Source organism: Chelonoidis abingdonii, chromosome 9 (genome assembly GCF_003597395.2).
Source record: "Chelonoidis abingdonii isolate Lonesome George chromosome 9, CheloAbing_2.0, whole genome shotgun sequence".
Lineage (NCBI taxonomy): Eukaryota > Metazoa > Chordata > Testudines > Testudinidae > Chelonoidis > Chelonoidis abingdonii.
The window spans coordinates 65,219,108-65,238,721 of NC_133777.1; the positions used below are offsets into that span (position 1 = coordinate 65,219,108).

General features: G+C 42.7%; 1 protein-coding gene across 10 annotated transcripts in view; it reads left to right on the forward strand.

Annotated features, from left to right (window-relative positions):
- Window positions 1–19,614, forward strand: part of SEMA6D (semaphorin 6D) — a 37,631-nt gene that overhangs the window by 883 nt on the left and 17,134 nt on the right. The window lies entirely within an intron of this gene.

A 19,614-nucleotide genomic window follows, 5' to 3' on the forward strand; every position in this document is an offset into this window, starting at 1 on the left:
AGCAGCCAGCCTGCCGTGGGGACCCTGGAGCGCACAGCCGCGGGGGATGGAGGGGGGGGCAGCGCGCCGGGACGGGGGCAGCAATAGGAACTACCTGTTACTCCTGCCGCGGTGCTGGCAGCCTCCTGCTGTGCCCCGCTGCATGGTTCCCCCGCCGCTCCCCAGCACTGCCTCGCGTGCGCCGCTCTAGCCAGGCGCCGCCGCTCCCCCAAAACAGCCGTCCCTGTCCCAATGGCGCCCTCTCCTGCGCCCCTCCCTGGGCACGTTAAGTGGCTTTGAGGTTGCATGTGAATTCACCAGCCCCTCGTGAATTCAGGGGGTGCAGAACAGAGTGTGTGTGCGCGCGCTGAGAGCCATTGAACCAACCTGTAAACCCCGGAGATAATGGAACCCACGTCAAACCAGGGAGTGCAGGAGCATCCACCACTACCCCTAGTTCCAGCACCTACGGAGAGCGCTTGCCACACCTGGGCTAGCAGGCTGCGAGCTTCCTGATGGCGCGGGGCATGCAGCGCCCGTGCCCAGCGAGCCCTGGTGCTGCCTGCCTGGGAAATTCCTCTACGTGGCAGCTCCAGTCTGCTGCTCCCGTCGGAGCCGGATCAGGCCCCTCTATCCCCCGTTAGAAATGATTTATTGGCTAATCATGACCAAACCTTCGTGGTTCCTCCAGTAGTCGGTACTAGTCACGCGTTGGGAGCCAGAGGGAGCTATATTTCAAGCTACCATCAATTATGGATGGAAACAAATAAGAGAGTCAATTCTGCATTATCCCTTTGCAATGGCAAGAATATCTTAACCCTTTCACCCTGCTCGCCTGATGACAGCAACGTTTTGTTTAAGTGTAAAGTGGCGAAACTTTGTTTCGGTTCTGCAGCAACTGGTACAGCAGCTTATACAGAGTAATTAGCAGTGGGTTGTCACTGCCTTTATTATTTATAAACCCTGGAGAGAAATGAAAGGCTGCGCAGATATTTCTAGGTGGTGATTAGTCCTGTGTTTTAAAAGGGATCTTTTTCAAATGCCCTGTCATTGTGTCTTGTATTTTATGTCTCTGCTCCATAAACATATTGTATGGCTGGAAAATGCAATTAAATGCTTTAAGCTTCTGAATTTTATTAATTTAAAACACTATAGTTCCAAGTGTGTAGCATGCATATAGGACTCCAGTAAGGTAGAGGACATAGAGGTTCTCTGGTTCCCAAATTGTTTAATAGTGTTGGTCAAATTCTGCTAGTTTTAGGTCTGTGAGAAACCCCTAAGAAAAATTTGGCCCTCCATGTATAAAATAGCTACATACACACACATATATCTATGCAGACGGATGTACTTGCTCAGGCATGTGTCAGCAGTAATGTGACTGTTCGTAATGTATACAGATGTAGTACTTACTTTGCAATCAATACTGTAGTTTATAAGTACGCCCCACACAATCCCAGGGAACAATATAGAGAATTTGCAGCAAAGAACTGTCACTGAAAAATTAATCATCCTTGACTTATGTAAAATCCATGACATTTTGCTTAGTTATTTTGGGGGGGGGGGGGGGGACATGTCTGTACTAGAATAACTTTAGCTCTCCATTAAGTTATTAGTGTTCCAAAGAAGCATGAAAGTCTTTTAGTAATGGCATTAATTCTTCCTTCTTTTAAGTGTTGTTGTCTTGGTGGAATTTCTTCCTAATTCTTCAGAGGCTTTTTAATACTTGTGTATCACTCTCATGGAAATCCTTTTATTGAGGATTTTTCCAAGATTCCTTCTTTATATTCTTGAGAAGTCTGGAAGCTCATTATGAGGCTGTACTAGCTCTCTAGCGGCAAAAGGATTTTATTTGGCTTTATTCACGCTATAAAAATCTATCCACCTCAAATGTGTATGTATCTAATTCAGTAAATTAAGCTGTATACAATCATGTTTAATGTAGTGAGTGACAGGCATATTCTGTTATGTTGGCAGATATTGTATAAACATTTACTCTGGGTTGGACAAATAGAAATTGCTAGATGAGCCCTGTGATTTTTTTTCTCTATATAATCATAAACTTTAACACTTTTTATAGGAACTAATATACTTGGCTGTTTTTAAAAACAGAAAGAAAGAGTTTGCATTAGGAATTTACTATCATTTTAAATTATTTTCAAAGGATAGCCAGAACTGTAACCCAGAGGCTTTAAATTGGGTTATTTAACAGGCTGCTCACTTTCAGCTGCATCTTTAGTTACATTGAACTACCATTCTCCTTCGTATCCTGCAGTCTGTCACTACCTCTTCATTTCTGCTCGGGACGCAACAAAGATATCATCATCATCTAAACATGCTGTGTGTGATGCAGGAGAGTGTGCTAAGAGTACAGTGACCAGCTTTGTCACAGTTCCACAAGCCAGCTGTGTGCTGCATTTGTTTCAATCACTGATGCCCTTTTAGCTGGACCATCTCAGATTTCTGCCTCTTTTGTATGGCTGATTTGTTATGAGTGTGGCAGCAAACACCTTAGCCTTTGGAACTGCTAGAACTTTGATCTAGTCTTATGAAGTTCACGCATTTAGAAAGAATGCTTAATCATGTGTCCAATTCACTGTGTCTAAATAGGTTCTAGCTCAGATATGTACCATCAAATGAGATACAGGATGGTAAAGAAGTAGTTGTAAAAAATCACTTAAAAATCTTAAACTACAAGGCTCCATGTAGATATGACTAATTGTCACAACTGCTGGTCTGATTACATGCGTGTTTTAAATTACTGCACTTAACACAGGAATGGGTCTTGCTCACATTGAAGGCAATAGGAGTTTTGCCATGGAAGTAGGCTAAGGCCCCCTTTTATATACATATTGAAAATGGCTTGGTTACTCTTCTTTCTGAAAAAGAAACAAAAAATCTCCGGCAAGAAATCACATGAAGAGCATATGTGGATATCGCCAGTTCTTACCATGCATGTTATAGTGAGTAAAATGATAAAAAGTAGCTTTGCTTCAATTTTTGTCTTTGCCTTGTAAGACCAAGGAAATACTTGCATTGTTTGTTTATTGCCCAACTGGTCCCTAATATTTACCAACAAATATTTTCATTTTTTTGCTTTGATTAATAAATACAAGAAATTGGGGGGGGGGGACTGCCCTATTTCTTGCTAAGCAACTAAATAAGAAAATAAGATGATCACATACTATAACTCCAGTAAGAAGTGTAAACATATATCCTGCTATTGGAGAAATTAAAAATTTGTCCCAGGAACAGTCAAGGAAAAGATGGAAGGCATAATATTTGCATTGGGTAATACAAGCAGTCCTATATGTAATTAAAACGGTGCAAATGTTGATCTAATCAAAACTGCTGTTAGAACAGATTATCTCTTTTATGCATCAGATAAGCTTGCTGCAGTTACAGTTAAAATCCGTCTAAGCCATTTTATTAAGTTGTTACTTGTTCTGTGAATAGCTGCCAGCTTCAAGTTCAAGTTCTCATGTCACATGAAAGAAATGTTCAGTGAAAATCATATTGCTAGCCTTATGATGCTGTTTTCAATAGCTGTGTGTATTGTCTGCCTTAGTCCACTTTCCCTTGTCATGCCTTGACAGTAATTATAGTACAGCTAATAACAAAAGTTGATTCAGTTTATTCAAACAAGAAAACTGTTAAATTGTCTAACTTCCAAAGGCAAATGTTTGTCTAACTAGAGAGATCAAATCTGGAGTGTACATATGTAACATATGAGGTGTGTTTATTTCCCTAACTTTTCTGTTCCATTAGGCTTTTGTTAACTAACCTAGATTAGCATTTTAACAACCCTGAAGTGAACTTCTGCCATTCTTTCTACTTGGGCACTGTGTGTAGATCATCCATCATTCTGTCGTTGGCCACAACAGGCTACTGGCTTCATAACCATTTGGAGCTACACAGAAACCATCCGACTGTGAACAGCACAGCTGGCTACAGCAATTTTGTCTTCCATACCACTGGCAGCATTGTCTGGCTATGGTAACTAAAGTTAACATCCACAACATGAAGTTTCTTTTGTTTGGCAGGTTTGGCCTTGCCCTGAGGCAGCTCAGTGGCCACACCTGCAGAAAAGTCACAAAATGGTTACTAGAAATAAAAAGCACCAATGGACAATTTTAAAAAACCTGGCTTCAGGATCGCAGTCTGTTGCTTAGCGTGTGATTATTAATTCAATTATTACTTGAACGAGAACATTTTATTCAAATCCTACTCGGTTTCAGTTTGGAGATTATGGCATATTTTGAAAAAAAAGATAAAGAAACAGAACTTGCTTTGACTCAGCCAGTCAAACTGCCAAAGAGCACAGAAAGAAAGAGAAGACTTATTCCATGTATTCTACATGTTATTGCAAAAGCTCTTTTCCTTCCACAACGGGAAACATGTGATTTAGCAGAATCAGTGCCCAGAATCTAATAGTTTCAACAGATGCTTTTCGCAGATTTAGGTACTTAATAATAAAAGAACTACATACATTCCACTATTTATTGCTTTACTCCTGAACTGTGCTAAGAAAGCCAGGTAACCAGCAAGTGAATACAGTCACAGCTCTATTGTAATCTTACTTGTTGGGGTGTAAGCATAATTCAAACAAGTTGGCCTAACTGGCTGTCTCTTGGTGGAAATCCATGGCTTTCAAGAAGTAGGGAGGTCAAGAAGTGTTATCAAAAATGGGGGGGAGGGAGAAAGTGGAAAAAGGGGAGGAGCACAGGACTTAAGCAAGCGAGTGACATTTGTTTTGTCCAGAATGTTGAAGAACATTGTAAATTAAATCAGTCCCTAGACAGCTTTGATTTATACACTTACACAGTCGATTGCCCTTGGTCTGTCTGACCTTGGTAACATTACAGAGGTCATATTTACAAACAGATATTCTTCTTGACTAATGGGTAATTACTGAATAATGTTATTTTCTGCCATTTCTGTACAGGTTTTTCATAAACACAAGCCATACAGTTCATCTCTTTTCTTCAGCTGAAATAACTGTGACAACATCCCTCTTGTAATATCTTGAGTCGTAGTAATGTGCAAGATCATGTCCCAGCCCCTCCCATTGGTAGGATTCCCCTCAGAGTTTACAGTGCCATAAAACAAATGGTACTTATCTCACTTTTCTAAAACATCTCTGCATTAGAGCCTTATTGAGAGTCATCTTCCCCATACTGGCATGCGAAGATCCACCGTGTGCTCTGGTCCCTTTTCCCAAGGATGTTTATTGGCATCGCAGTTATTCAGGCCCTAGGAATATTACCACATGGACAGATGATGTTGTTGCTACTCCACTATGTACTGTGACATACACTAGTCATAGCGTCAGAAGAAAATTCTTGTACTCATGTTTGAAATCCTCCTTCCATCGTTCAGTCAAACACTACCCAGGCACCAGTGTGTCTGTGTGTGCTTTGGGTTGTTCTGGGAGGCTGCAGAGGAGAAAAAAAGTATATATGTATTTAAATTTCAAATGCCAGAATAAGATCCTAAGCATACATATAAGAGGTAAATTTCAGGGTGGTATAAAACCTTAGCTGGTGTTTTGAAAACACTGAAGTGTTAGTAAAGTAGCCATTACTCTGCCCATTATTGTAGGCTGTATTTAAAAAAAAAATTTAAGGGACACATCTGCAGTGCATGTCTCCACAGTTGAACAGTACACAATTAAATGGATGGGCATAAGATCTTACTACTACCCTGGCTAGAGCAGGCTTGATAATTTACAGAAGTGATGCATTCAGTGTCTAGGATCAGATAATCAGCAGCCCAGTACAGAATCACTCTCCAGTCCCTGCAGTTGGCTAAGAGCCAGCTTTTTTGCAACTATAGCTATTCTGTATATTACCACCTGGAGAAAGGGCGCTGAGGTGAGAGGGGTACAGATAAGAGTGTGAAAGTTGTCAACAGTGAGAGAACAATGTCCCCAGGCACCTCATGAAAGGAGTAATAAGAAAAAAAATCATCTTACAGAGTTGAATGGTTTAGTTCAGTTTGCAAAGATCTGCTTCTCCATGACAGCTCCTTAAATCCAACACATGTATTGAAGATTAAGACACTTGAAAGGCTAGTCATTTGTTTTTGCTGACTAAATCATATACTTCCATGATGTAAATGCTGTGCAGATATTTTTAGGAATACATTTTTTGAATTAATGATAACCTAGGACAAGCATAATCAAATCACATGCTTTGGGGATTAATCTGATTCCCTGCAGAGGGTAGGATAGAAAGTTTTGCTCTTTATAAACAGCTATACAAGTTTTTTCAAGATGTGCAGTGGATGGTGTTTTCCTTCCCCTGAAGCATCAGGCTTTGCTCCCTGCCAAAGAAAGGATACTGGACTTGATAGAGCAGTGGCCTGGCATGGAAAAACTACGGTCATATATTTATTTCATTTTTTGCAGCATACATATAGTTGTTTCATGCAGTTGTAGAGATAGATATATACACATGCACACATGTATTTTGTTTGGCTCAGATGTACTTGTTCATTCACACAGGCCCAAATTCATCTCTGTGTTGGAGCTATCTGTAACAACGGCTGAGGGCAGTGGTCTATGCCCCCCTATTCACAGTCCGCAGGGAGCAATTAAGGGAGGAAGGATGGTATAATGGTCAGGGTGCTAGCTGGGAACTTAGAATACCTAGATTCAGTTCCCTTTTCTGCACCAGGCTTCCAGTGTGACCTTGCGCTAATCAGTTATCCTCTCTGCATCTCAGTTTCCCAATGGATATAAGTTTCTCCTTACCGCATGTAGACGGGCCAGCGCTTCCTGCTGGTTATCCTGGGAATTAGCTCACTTCAGCCCAGAGCGCCCTCTGCAGGCCAGTGATCTGCCTTCCAGCTACTGGCCCCCCATGTCCCTCCCAGGACCCCGGTGCCCCTTTAACTGGGTCTCCCCTTCCCAGGGGAACCCCCATCCCACTATGCCTCCCCTTTGCCTCAATATTGGCTACTGCCCAGTCTCACCCTGTTTACTGGGGCAGGCTGCAGTATCAGCCACTCATCACAGGCAAAGGGGTTTGGACCTGCTGCTGTTCACTGAGGCAGGCTGCAGTATCAGCCACTCATCAAAGGCAAAGGGGTTTGGACCTGCTGCCTTTGTCTACTCCTGGGCTGCCCCCTGCAACCCCCAGTACCTCTCGGACTAATGCTAGGCTGCAGCCTGGGGCTTTCCAGGCAGGAGCTCCCCAGCTCCTCTGCCTTTCCCCAGCCCTGATCTACTCTAAGTCTCTTGTCTAGCTCCCTACAGCCAGGCCCTTCTCCCTTTGGCTCCCAGCCTCTTTATAGGGCCAGCTGGGCTCTGACTGGGGCATGGCCCAGCTGCAGCTGCATCTCCCAATCAACCCAGCTCTTTCCTTCCATAGTCCTCTGCAGGGCTGGCTCTAACCCTTCCCAGGGCAGGAGCCGGGTGACCATCCTGCTACACCACACAATATCCTTGACCTCCTATTCTAGGAGCAGTGGGCGCTGTCCGGGGTTCTCTGCTCGGTGTCCCCGTCAGGCTCCCTTCTTATGACCCTCTGACCGCACTTCTATCCCTGTTCTTTTATTAATTGTCCCCCGAAATCAGTTGGGTTCAGAGGTCCTGTAGATCCTCCCCTTACGCTGGAGCGGGGATCTGTTAACAGGGGCAGGCTTCTGCCCGCCCACTTCCCGGAAACCCAGTAGGTACACTGCACAATATGTTGTGAGGATAATACCTTTAAGATTTAGAGATGCTCAGATACTATAGTGATGTGGGCGATAGATATAAGAACCTGGCAGCTGGTGCACGCTGGCCCCATGTACAGGCTACAGCTGTCCTAAATTGTGCCCCTGTTGCAAAGAGACATGACAGTGGTGCAAGAACATCTACCATTCCTCCTTCAGTCTCCGAAACCCCACCCACTCCTACTGCAGGTGCCTCCTATTAGGGTGGGGAGTAGAGCCAGCTTTGCAGCTCCTGCAGATGGCCTTTTGCACCAGGAATATCCCGCCATGGGTCACAGCACAATAATGAATTCCCTTTTCTCGCAGTGTGTGCATGTGCATGTATATGATACATTTGCAAATATACACTCACAAACAACAAAAGTAGCAAATGTAATAATGTGATCCAAGTGTTCAGTGTTAGGCTAAAAAGAAGTATCTGCCATTATGTGAAAATCTAGCGTGACTGGAACAGAGTCTGCATTTGATTAGACAATTTAAAAAATGTAAGAGACTTTACACTTGAGGGCAATGCTGCAAAACAATTGCACAGTACATGTTATAAAATTGGTTTGCCTTCACCAGATTTCGATGCACTGTGGCTCAAATGCTAAATATGAAATGTCACATGGTAAATTAATGCTTTTTGATGTCATAGAGTAAACAAAAGCAACAGGGTAAACAATTACACAAAAGTTTAAATAATCCATGAGAGAAGAATATAATTCACAGTGCATTCTCTTCTCTAGCACAAGAGAAACATTCCGTACCACATTCTTTCCCTCTTGTAGTTAATCTTTAACACTCAACAAGATAATATTAAGAGTTAAGTTTGAGCTCCAGCTTTGTATACTCTTTCACGCCTGCATTTGCACATGAAGTTGATTGGTCTGACAAAAGTGGCAGAGCACGTTTTGCATATCCCAAGGGGTCAGTTTAGTGACCAACTACTAGATTAGTCCATAGAAGAGGCCAACATATATTCAAAACAGTTGTTCACCCATTTTTACAGGCTAAATCAAGTGTGTGGGCAAAATTTGAGGCTGGCTAAAAATTCAGCCTTCAATGTGTATACTAGTAACCCTGCTCCCAAGATACTTAGGAGGCTGTGATCTGTTTGTTGCCATGTGTGACTCTTCTCTTTCCCTTCACCTTTTCTACCAGCCATTTACTTCCTCTTTGAAGTGATGGCACTCCTGCGAGCCTGCTCTCCCCCACCAAAGCAGCATTCCCAACCAGCACCCTTCTAGCCAGCAGCCACACCACGACCTTGCACTGACATCCAGCAGCTGCAGTATCTTCCATCAGCACCACCCCCGCAACCAGGGTCAGCAATACAATGCAAGAGGTTTGGGATGGGGAGGAGGTGTGGAGGAGGATATTCTTCATGAAGGAAGATTCAGCGCTACATTGTCTGGGCCACTGGCTGTTAGACAACAGATATGCCCCCTCCACAGTGCAATTCTCTCACTCCTCAGCATCCTACTCTCGAGGGCACTAAGGGCCTCTCCAAATACCCTCCTTTCCATTTCAGAACATCTCAGCCCCCTTCTCCTGCAGGCATACCCAACCCTCACTCTCTCATCCCTCATGGGCTGGCCCGAGGTGCTAGTGGACAGTGCTGATGCTCTGGGAAGGAGTCCTAGGGAGGGGCCGTTTTCTCCATCGCTGAAAGATGGTAGTGCTCATGAAAGAGAGAAACTGATGATTCTGTAGCTGAATAAATTGCACCTTAGATCTACATTATATCCTCACTTGCACGCACTGGTTTATACCTGTCCCACAGCTCTCCCTATCAAGGACTACTAACCATGCTGAAATGAATGGTGATGTTGCAATATAAAATCAAGCACTATAGGTCTTGTATAAAAACAGTTGTTTATTACACTTGTGACTCCCATCCACATTTGAAAGTTAGGTCTCCACTCATGAAAGGTATCAGTTCACTTTGGCTTCGGTCTTTTTGTTTGTTTCTAAGTCTATATTAAAGCCTATATCTAATCATATAAATATTTGCATCATCATTAGAGAGCATGGAAACTCCTCTTTAGATTTCAGTCTCAAAGAAACTTCACACCCAAAGGCAGGCACCCATGGAAAACACTGGGCAACTTTGACATCCATTTAAAAATCACAGGAACATGGAAGTTAATTCTTAATGGGTCTCATGAAACACAGGTTCATGAGCTGAGAAAAAAACAGAAAAAAGAAAAATACCTGAGTATTGATGGACCCTGAAGTGTTGTCTTGCTGGTAGGATTGGTCCCTGCAGGTCTGGACCAGAGCACTGAGTGGAAACTTGCATTATTGCTGTCTGTGCTGCACCTGTTCTGGGAATAAATGGAAGACCTACATCTCCAGGACTGGCAATATGGCACTTTTCTAAAAACAAAGCAGCTACATACCAAAATCCGTTCTTCACTTTCATACCACACTGCTTGGGTGCTGTAACCAACACATTCATCATATCATAGAGCAGTCCCAGTCCAAGGCAAGCAGTTTACATTAGTAAAATATAGGTCTGTTAAGATGGTTAATTAGAATACTGCATAAGCAAATGTACCTTGCACTTTGTCACTAAGCTCAGGCTCTGGCAAACTGTCAAAGGGAGTAAGTCCCACAGGAGCTATATTGAGAACAGCTCTGGCAGCAGATGCAGCTTCAAAACAAAGTTTGCTTTCAACTGTAGAACGTGTGTAATGCCCTGGCAATGGACAGAAAATGGAGTAACGTATCAAAAACCAGCGTAAAGAACGATAATTGAAGGGATCACGTATGTTTTGGTCTACTCTTATTTCATTTTGGCTGAAACTGCCTTGTCTGAGTAAATTTTTGATCATAAGAGAGTTCAGTCCTCTAAGTGTGTTTAATCAACCACTGAACTTTTGCATCACTATGCCCAGAGCGCGGGGCGCTCTGCCGGTCGCCGTGAGGGCGGCATGCCTGTGGAGGGTCCGCTGGTCCTGTGGCTTCGGCGGACCTCCTGCAGGCGTGCCGCTGAATCTGCGGGACCAGGGACCTCCCGCAGGCAAGTCGCCGAAGGCAGCCTGCCTGCCGTGCTTGGGGTGGCAAAATACCTTGAGCCGCCCCTGATCGCTATAAGTCACCCTAGCCCAGTGGCTCTCAACCTTTCCAACTACTGTACCCCTTTCAGGAATCAGATTTGTCTTTTGTACCCCATGTTTCACCTCGCTTAAAAACTACTTGCTTACAAAATTGGACATAAAAAGAGAAAAGAGTCACAACACTGAAAATTATTACTGAATATTACTGAAAAACTGCTTTCTCATTTTTACCATATAATTACAAAATAAATCAAATGGAATATAAATATTGTACTTACATTTCAGTGTATACTCTATACAGCAGTATAAACAAGTCCTTATCTGTATGAAATTTTAGTTCTGACTTTGCTAATGCTTTTTACATAGTCTGTTGCAAAAGTAGGCAAATATCCAGATGAGTTGAGTACTCCCTGAAAGACTTCTGTGTTCCCCCAGGGGTACGCGTACCTTGGTTGAGAACCACTGCCCTAGCCATTTAGCTAGCATTCTGTCATTTCTTCTAGAGTAAAGGGAGGTGTGCTCTCTTTGTAATGTTACTGAAGTGTAACTAACAGTACATTAAGCCAATTAAGATCAAACCTGTGATATTTAGTACTATGGTTTCATCACTTTAATATTAAACAATGTTTTACTTTGACATAGCTCAAGAAGTTTTGATGCAGCCATCTTTAAACAAGTCAGGCAATATCTTAAAGAGACGAATCTTCTATTTGCTGTTTCAGAATCAGTATCATGGCTCCAGATACTAAATTTCTCCAGAAATTTTATAAAAATTGTCCCCATAAAAAGGTATGAATGTGTGTATATTGCAGGATAAAATGGAGGAGCCATCATATCAAAAGTGTTTATGGACCATATAAATGCACACATTTTCTTCAGTTCATTTTATGACTGATGTGTTTAATTCTATGCAGTCTTCAAGTAAGCTCAGGGGCCACAACAATAGTGTAAGTATGTGACTTTGTATTGTAAGGCCAGAATATTCTCCTTCTCTACTCTTTATTTGATAATTAGCCAAAATGGGCTAACATCAAGCTTTTAAATATGGATTTACCATGGGACAGCTAACGTGTGAGACTTAAATGTAGAATAAACACCCTGTGCCAAATGTTGCCCTCAATAACATACATGCAGAATCACTGAAGTCAATCCATGTTGAAAGGAACACACATGAGAGAAATTCCATGGAAGAAACCAACTTTGTCTACTTTCAGTAACTATATCAGTATATTTAAATCAGTACAACCCCCCCACCCCCTTTGTGTGGGCAAACTTATACTAGTAAAAAGATGCCTTATATTGATATCACTGACTCCCCTTCCTGTATGCCAACTTGGTGCCTTGAATGAGATTTCTTTGTACTGGTGTAACTTTATTGGGGGGGGGGGGGGAGGAATCACCCCCCCAGCAGACATAGTCATTCCAGTACACAAATCTGTGTTCAGACTAGGCCTAAGATCAAAATTTGGCCCCTTGATTGTAAAATTAACCATAGTTAGCACTTAGAGATGTGTACATTTAAAGAGCCTTGCATAAAAGCTACTGAATATTTACACTGCTCCTGTGGTACAGGAAGTAAACATTATCACCCCCATTTCACAAAACAGGAAATAGAGACTTTGAGAAATTAACCAAGGCCACAACAACACAGTAACACACCCAGGATTAGAACTCAGGAATTCCTGCCCCCTGGTCCTGTTCTCAGCCCACTAGACTATACTGTTTTTGTCTTTTAACTTAGAATATAGAGAATACAGTGTTTTCAAAGTTCATCTACCGATATGTTGGGCCTGATTCACCATTAGCCAGGATCTTGTTAGACATTTACACTTGCCACAGAAGGTATAAAACTCTACTATTCTGATTTAGTAACACAGAACCCCCACTTCACCCAGGTATAGATAACTACTGCACAAGGTGCTGGGCAACACAGAATCAGGTTTAACTTTAGCATGTTTGGCTTTATCTGTTAGGCCCTGGATCTAGTAAAAAGTTTCCAAAGCCCCTGAGAAGGATGGCCTGCCATAGAAGGCAACAAAAAAACCCCAACAACCTGAAACAAAAAACCCACCTTACTTCTTGGAAGTGAGCTGCACCTTTTCTCCCCTGCATCCTGCTACTTTAGCTTCTCAAGCCCTTCTGCCATCTCACCAGGGGCCATTTATCACCCATAGGCTGAACATATAGTGAGAAATCCTGGCCCCACTGAAATCTGGCAAAAGTACCATTGACTTCACTGGGACCAGGATTTCACTCATTGTCTTCCACACAAAAACTCATCCCCAAAAGGCCATCCAGGAATATGCTCAGCAAATCCCTTCAATATCATCATCAAGAGCCATACTGAAGTGCCACAGAAGTGGCTGCAGAATGCTGCGTCAGGCGTACTCAGACTTCTAGAAAGAGCGTCCATTCCTCTTTTGGAGCCCAGGAAACTGGTGAGCATGCATGAGCCAGCAGCGACAGAGAATTGGACCTGGAGCAGACCTTTTCATTTGCACTGTTATTGGAATGAACAAGTTTAAAGCCCTTTTCAAAAGGTGCACCCTCAAAAGCATACTAGCATGCATCAGGACTGCAGAAAAGCACCTCTGCACACAATGGCATGCACATACTTATTTTTACTCACAGGTATAGTCATATGTTTATGTTAGTTTCTCAGGGCACCCTTATTTTCAAATCTTGGTGCTTCTCAAACTTTGAACCAGCAGGCAAATTCGAGATTTATACAGAAGTGAGTCTCCAAACTTCAGGGGATAGTAAAAAAAAAAAAAAAAAAAAAAAAAAAAAAAAANAAAAAAAAAAACAAAAAAACCCTGATGACTTTGCCAAACTACAACCTAGTATTGAAGTGGCAGTAATCTGGTAATATTTTGTGACCCACTTCAAAGACACACCATTTCTCCCAAAGAAATCCCTTTGCTGCCCTCATAATACCTGGCTTTGTTCTGTGCTAAGTGCAGAAAGAAAACGGCAAAGTTTGACAAAGCCTCATTTAATATTTTTCATTATAGTAGCTTTTTTAACCCCCGAGTTTAATTTATTACTCGGTTTAATTTTTCCCTCCTAGAGGACATTTCTGATTAGTAGCTAGGTTTGTTTCTTTCTAACCTGGCCCAAAGTGCTCTTTGCCTTTACCTGTCCCCCCGATAGCCCAGTCTGTGCTTGGTAATTTATGAAATCTTAGTAGTATAAAGTAATTTGGCTATGATTTTTAGAGGGGGAAAAACTGTCAGTTTGGTTTTAATCTATTTTATTTAATTATTGCTTCTCTGCAGTTGGCTCACTTTCCCTTCCCCCATTTCCTTTTACATGGCAGAAACATGCAACAGTGATTAATGGAATGTCACACATAAATTGACAAAGTTTTGGGTAGATGAATGACTAAGGAACACTGATCTTTTCCCTATTAAGTGTGATTGTTTGAAGCCAGGCTCATCTTTTAAGGGAAATGGTATTGGATTCCACCAATCAAGAATTGAAAGGTGGCATTCTCATCGAAGAATGACAGGAATTAGCCATAAATAGGCACCTAAAGATTTGGGGCAACTTCTTGCTTTTTGCACAGCCAGCCCCTTTATTTGCTGTGAACTCGCCAGTGAGAATTTTCACCCAGGCCAGCTTCCTTTTTTACAGGTTAAAGTTTGTACCAACAGACAACTATCCTTGTATTTTAGTACCTGCAAATTCTAGTTAAGGCACTGAACTGGAGTCCAGAAGATCTAGATTCAATTCCCATTTCCTCCACAGCCTTTATGTATATATGACCTTGGACAAGTCACTTGACCTCTTTGGAAAATCTGACCATAAAACCTAGTAGCTCCCATTGTTCTCAAAGGGGCTTACTGGCTGCTGAGCTCTTTGAAAAATCTGCCTTTAGTTGTAGCTGCTGAGCCTTTCTGAAAATTCTGGCTTTCATCTGTCAGTGCTTCAACTCCCCCTCTGTGAAACGGGGCTAGGAATACTTTTGCTGCCAATATTTGCACCTACAGTAGCAAAAAAGTTGGTGCTGCATTTTGTAGGCAAAATTCATCAAAGACCAGTTTGAAGCCTAGCTGAAAAGAATCAGACTCAGGGAGCGTAACTGAGCTCTAAATTTTCTTCTGGGCAGATATTTCCAATAATTCATAATCAGGTGATTCTGGTGAAACAAATACCTCAGCATTTCTATTTGCATAGTCCCCTGCAGACCTCCATTAACAGGGTTGAATGAGGTAAGAATTATGTATGTTTCACAATAGCATATCTGTGTGCGACAGAAGTATTTACCAGGCTGGCAAAGCCTGTTCTAGTGGCAAGGTTGAGTAAATTTTCTGTTCATCCCAGGAACAGTCTATCTTCAGGTTTTATTCCTTCCTGGCAGTCTTGATCTCAATCTGCCAAATCCAAATACCTTCACAAAATGGCTGCCCTTTCCCTCCTACACATACTGGCAGTGTGAGTTGATACTCATTTTCTTTCAATGCTTTTAATATACCGAATAATAAAGAAACCTTTACCTCTACAATCACAGGTGACTGACTCTAGCTTTCCCTGTTGGATCTGCTCCCTCTTCATGACAAAGACCTTCACATAGAAGTAGATGTAGAGGATTACCTGCTCTTTTCATTTCCTCTGAAGCACCTGACAATGGCCACTGTCAGAAAACAGGTTACTAGGCTAGTAGGTGGATCTTGGGTTTGACTCAGTATGGACGTTCTTACCTTCCTCTGATAAGAGTTTGTGAGAGGCGAGGTTGGGTTAGAAGGTTAGGTTAGGAGAGGTTGGGTTAGATTATCAAATTTAACAATTCTCAGTTTTTTATATTTGCATAAAGTTTGCGTCTTTGGATCAATCCTCTCCGCTCAAGGAAGATTTAAATGTGGGTTTGTCCATGTTTGTCCTGGAAAATTTCTCTGTGGGGACTCATCCACTAGCATTACACTGCTCTTTAACTCCTGGATTTTAATGTGTTACTGAGCAGACTAATTCTTACTTTGTTTGCTCTTTATTTTGGGGGGTAAAGTGGGGAGGGGCTCTTCCTTTTAGCAAGGTTATTTTTTTATGTTACTGTAATTTTTGACCAGCACACATGTAGCTACCCTTTGTTCTTGACAGCCATTTTGTTTTGTTTTTTAATTTTGCTCAAGTAAAAAAAAGGCCCTGCTCAAGTACTCTTCTTTCTGACAGAGGTTACATCAAGATTTCATGTGACCTTTGTTCAGATGTTTTCCCTGATTGTTTTGAGTTGGGGTATAGGAGGAGGAAATCCTTCCTGTGTCTAATATACCCACAATCTCAGAAATGTCTTCCTGGTAGATTGGGAATTAAAAACTCAGAATGTGTTTATTTTGTGGAATGGGCAAGGGCTCCAAAAAATCATGGTGTGAGGCACATGGAATTGATGCATCTACTGATGTGAGGCACATGGAATTGATGCATCTACTGATCCATCCAGCTCGTGTATTTCTACCAGGCCAAAAGAGCTCTTTGGTCAGTTAGAATTGATGGTCCTTCCACTTACCCTAGGCCTCCTCCTGGCTTGATGCAGAATTCCTCTCCTGAAGCCTCCAAGGTTCTTTGCCAGCCATTTTGCCTTTCTTTCAGTTGTGGCTGACCTACTATATCTTGAGGTCTTTGATGCCTCACTTCATTCTTTTCCTAGTCTTGAGACTAGGATTGGTATTCAAAGCTTGTAAGAGCCAGAGTTCTCTTTGCAGAAAGAAGAATGTATCTCAGAGCCACTAAGCAGTATCCCACTCTGATGTATACTTAAACAAGAAGGAACTAACTTGACTATTATTATTAATTCCATTCTGTTTAAGTGCATTCACTGGCAATTTAACGCTAGCTGCATCATCTGAGGAGGCTGTGTCAAGCCAAGAATGGTGTCAGGAATCGTTAGTGTTTATTAGTCACTGCTTATCAGTCTTGCCTAAGAATGTGACCCATCAGTTCTTGGCTGGTGGACTTGAGATGCAGAAGCATCATTAACAGTTAAAAATGCATCTTTTTCAGGTCGGTCTGTAATGGATAGAACCTCATATATACTCTCCATTGCCAAATACTACTGCCATCTATGCTGGTCTCACCTAGTCCAGCATGAGCTCACTCAAGTCAGCTGCAATAGGAACTTGGACAGTCCTTGCAAAGAACCAGTCCTGGAAGTGACACCAACTTTTACATCCTAAGCATCCTAACTTTCAGTTGCACTTAAGCACATTTTAACTGGGTCTCAGAAATATTAGGAATTAGGAGATCTGTTTTATTTTCTTAGGACAAATAATTTACTAGAAAAAGTGATTTCAACAAATGCAGGACATAATGTTTATGATTAAATCAATAGAGATTTGTACCTGCAACTCAAAACTGAACTAATGCTTTGGAAAGTTGCTATGAGGTATGGTACTGCAGTTGCCATGTTTCTAATGTGAAATAAAACCTATGCCCAGACTACGTGTGGTCATTAAAAATCCTTCAGACATGTTTTCTTACATCTTGCCCAAATTGCATTTCACTTGCCCCCTAAAAGCATTGTTGTATAGTGATACTACTGTATTTCCATAGCGTATGTCATGATCTCAACACATACTGTACAATCTTTTGGGTGCCTCAGACTAAACAAGATGCTGCGTAATTAGACTTGGAAAAATTAGATTTTTAATCAGTAAATATTAGTAAAGATCAGTTTTGTTGGACACAACAAACCAATGAAAAAATATTTCCAGGAATGATGATCAAAATTTACAGAGAGAGAAAATATGGAAAAAGCTTCTTGAGAACTTGTAGAGTTTGATTAAAATAATTTACTTTGTGTATTTTGACGTTCACATTTTGGGTTTTAATGATTATAAAGCTTTAAACTTTTTGAATCTTAGCATCTACTATCATTAAATAATTATTCCCTGAACCTCCCGCTCCCCCGAATTTCCCACAGCTGTGAAAACTTACATTTAAAAAAAGGAAAAAAATGCTTAAACCCATAATTTTGCACAATTTAACATTTAAATTGATAAAAATAAAAAATATTATACATGGGCCTTATAAAAATAAAAGTTGAATGCTGCCAAGTCTGTACCTACTTATCTGCATTATTTAGTTAGTTACAGCATTGGATGGGGGAAATACATTCTCAGGGACTGATTCTCTCCATTGCTGTGCACTTAGCACACCAATGCAAAGGAAGTGCAGAGTGGGTGACAAACACTACCAAATCAGAATGTAGCATTTTATGCTCACCTTGCACACGTGTAAATCATTGTACAAGGGAATAGAATGTCAGTCATTGAGGGCTTGAGTCACAAAGAAATGTAGGTGTGGTCACTATGTAGTCAGCATCATGCCTTTTAGGTGCCTAGAAAACCACTGGAGTCACAAAGCCTGAATTAGGCTTCCTGTACAATACATGGGGAGAGATAGATGCCTAAGCCCGGGATTTACAAAAATCCACGTACTAGGCAGCTCCTCACTAACGGAAGATGCCAAAGCAAGGAGTGTATGCTAAACCCCATGCCTCTCTCGCAAATGGGCACCTAAGTCCAGACTGCAGGGGAGTGCTTCCTGACACTTGGGATCTCGGCAGCAAACCCTCTTTTGCCGTTCGGTGCCTATGCCATTTCTGCAAAAAGCCAGGCAATGGGAGGAAGCACTCCCTCATGACTTTTAGCTATGTGGTTAGGCTGCTCCCATGGGCTAGGTGAGGATCCCCCCGGTTCAAATCCCCCCTCAACTGTGGGTAGAAGGGATCTGAATTGAGATCTGCCACCTTTTACATGAGTGCTCCAGCCATGGAGCTATACAATATTCTGATATGGGACTCCCTCAGTGAAGCTGTTCCACTGTGGATAAATAATGAAAGAACCGCTGGGGCCAGAGGGAGTGCATGAGAATTATTCTGTAACATGGTGGTCACAGCACTCATGTAGGAGACCCAGGGTCCAGTCTCCCTTGATGTATGCACCCTGACTTGATTTAAGCACAGTAGAACTGGTTTAACTGGAGACAGTGAGAGCACTCCACATTAGACTATCCCATAGCTACTCCTGGAGGAATTCTGTGCCACTGCACATGCGCAGAATTCATGTCCCCCACAGATTTCATTGCTTCTCCACAGAAAAACAACTTTCTGACAGAGAAGCAAAGGGAAGCTGCAAGAGCAGTCATGCACCCACTCCCTAGCTGTGCAGGTACATCATTTCAGGAACTCAGAGCAGACAGTGGAGAGGTAACTCACACAGAGCGGGGGACACCCCAGCCAGTGGCTCCTACCCTGAGCCGGGATGAGCTGCTAGCCCCATCTGGGCTGGAGGCAGGAGAGGATGGGACTTCCTCTTCTCCTGAAAGGAGTGGCTGGGGCTGTATCAGACCCTCCCTTCCCCCTCCTCAAAAAAACCCCTCTCTCAGCTGCAGGAAGCTCAACATCCTCCCCTGCTTCCTGCCCCATTGCTCCTCAGCTGTGGGGGAAGGGATCACTGTATGGGGAGCAGCTTCCCCATTTACCCAACCCTCATGCATCCGGACCTCCCATACCCAGACACCCTGACAAGCCTCACTTCGTACACCCAGAATGCCCCTATCCCTCCATACCTGAACACCACCCCACTGAACCTCAAACCCTGCATCTAGAGCCCCCCTGCACCCAGATCCCCTGCCTCCAGGCACCCACCTCTGCACCCAGACCACTGTCCACTGAGCTCCCTGCACTCAAACCCCCACCCTGATGCCCCAGCTCAAGCCCCTACATCCAGACCCCCACACCACTGACCCCAACTAGCTGCACCCAGCCCCCCATCCCACCAAGCCCCACTCCCCCAGCACCCAGCCCACCCCCCCCCCGCTGAAACCCCCCCTACACACCTAGACTCTTCTGCTGAGCCCCAACCACCTGCGCCTGGAG